Below are 2,460 nucleotides of genomic sequence, written 5' to 3'. Positions count from 1 at the left end.
CAAAAAAAGAACATCCCATCATCCAATGGCAGGACCCTGGGCACATGCCATGGGACAGTTTCAGTCATAGCCACTGGCTGGGACAACTCCAGCAAACAATGTCTTCACTGGTCCTTCTCATCGTCCACCCACCGGCTTTTCTTGACTCATGGAGGGGCCCTGCAGACCCCTTCCCCAGATCTGATTCCTAGGTCTGGGATCCCACCAGCACCCTCGCTCACTCCTCATTCCCCGGAGGTCCCACCCCACACCCGCTTGACTCTCCACGGAGTGAAAAGCTCCTTTCACTTTCACCTTGATATTCTGTTAAAAGCCAAATCCAAATCATTAGCAACAGAACCCAGCTGCCCTTCTCTAAAAGCCAGAGGGCCGGTCCTCAAATCCCTCCTGGGAGGTGAGATACTTTTGTATCCTACCTGGCTGGAGTCATGCCTTCCCCTCACCCTCAACCCCCGAAATAGGCAATAAATAAAATGAAAGTTTTCTAATGCAATAAATAAAAGGAAGAAAACTGGAGCAGACCAGATCCTGTTTTATTTCCTAATAAAACAGAGGCTGCCTCCCGACAGTCCCCAGAGGGCCCACCACCTGATGATGTATTAGTAACACACCAGCTGCCTTGCAACAAGACTTGGTTATCATTTACCTTTATAAGGAGGCTTCTCAGATCTCATATCACCATGTGAGTTGGGCATGATTAATAATCGCTACCATTAAACATACCTACAATGTGCCGGGCGCTTTCTATATGGTATTCTATGCAATCCTTACACCGACCCTGAAGTGTAGGCGCTATTATTTCCACTTCACAGGTAGGGCTCTGAGGTTCATTAGCTTTCTCAAGGTCATGCAGCTAAAAAATGACAAAGTGAATCTAGGTGGGTCCTCACTCATGTGGGGCCCCAGGGAGCTTCCGGCTGATTTCTGGGGCGTTTGAGCGCAGAGTGAGACTTGGCCAGCAGAGGGCGCCAGCGCCCCGCCAAGGCCGTGGGAGACCGGCGGGAAGGCGGCTGTGAGGCCTGGGCTGGTTTCGGCTTAGAGACTGCAGCCTCTAGACTCTGAGCACGCAGAGCTCGGACCAGTGGGACCCAAGGCTTCTCTCTCGGAGACTGCCCTGGAGCCAAAGTCTGTGGGCAGAGGAGGGTCGAACACTGCCTAGGCCTTTATTTTGCATCCAGAAACAGGGTGTTCTGGATAGCGGCAGCCCCCACCCGCTGAGCGAGCTCAGGCTGGTTGCGAGGAGAGAAAAAGGAGGTGGATGTCCCTGTCCTGCGACCTGGGTTCTGGTCCCAGTGGGCCGTGGGAAAGCTGAGACTTTCTCTGTGCCTCTGTTTCCCCATCTGTAAAATCGCAGGATTTGTGCGCCCCAGACTCCTGAGTCCATGGTGGGGGGCGGGGGCCTAGTCCTCTCCCATTTCAGAAAACTTATCTTAAGGGGCACATCTAGGAGGCTGCCTAGAGTGACCAAGGTACCAGGGGTGAGCACCCTGCAGACACTGGTGATCTCTGGTTGATCCAAAACTAAGAAGCCTCCCTGCCTGTCGATATGGGAAAGGGAATTGATATGCAAATACATGCAGCTTCTTTGGTAAATAAGAATATCAAATCAGAGTCCATGGGAGTTGGGGGCTGGGGTCAGTGGTCAGAGATGAGATCCCCAGGCCTGTAGGGCCTTTCTTCCTTTCCAGCTCTCCAAGCCCTGCCAGTCTTTCCTCCTCAACCTTCTCTCTTGTCTGAAGAGAAATTGTCATGAGCCTGCTAATCCTGAAAGGTTCTGTGCCTTCCCTGCTGCCAAACCCATCAAACCTATTTACCAGAAACGGCTTTGTTCTAAGAGGAACAAAATGAGGCTCAAGGGTGAGGGTCCACAGGTCTGGCCCCCAGATGCACCCTGGAGCAACGAGGGCCCCCAGGGCAGCAACTTGTACCAGCCTTCCCTGGTGGAGGCAAGATTCACAATGCAAGCTCTTCTCCAATGCAGGGACAGATGACCAAACCTTGCAGACAGCAGTGGGAGCTGGAGGGACTTTGTTGAGGACTGGGACCCAGGTGTGGTTGCTACAATGCCCTCTGCTTTGGCAGAGAAAAGATGCAGATTCCCAGGTCACACCAAGTGACCTCTCCGGAACCTGGAACAGCCTCTGTGTGGACTGCCATGGGGTCTCCCATGAGAGCTGGAGCCACCACAGAATCTTGCTCACCCCAGGGAGGTGGCATCAATAGGATCATCATGACTTTTCACCTTGACCTTTCACTTCAGCCTGACCCCTCCAAGGTGGGAGTGAGCGCAATGGCACAGGGGTTGGGGGTCTGTGTCCGAGTAGGAGGGGTGTTTAAACAGGGGAAGTAAGAGAGCATTGCAGAGAATGTTAACTGCCCCTCTCTTCTGTTTGCCAAGCCCATTTGGCTTCAGGAGTCAGGAGGCTCTGAAATGTCTAAATGTCACATGGCTTGACCACA

Source organism: Hylobates moloch, unplaced genomic scaffold (assembly GCF_009828535.3).
Source record: "Hylobates moloch isolate HMO894 unplaced genomic scaffold, HMol_V3 SCAFFOLD_10, whole genome shotgun sequence".
NCBI classification, from domain to species: domain Eukaryota; kingdom Metazoa; phylum Chordata; class Mammalia; order Primates; family Hylobatidae; genus Hylobates; species Hylobates moloch.
Note: the sequence above shows the minus strand (reverse complement) of the source record.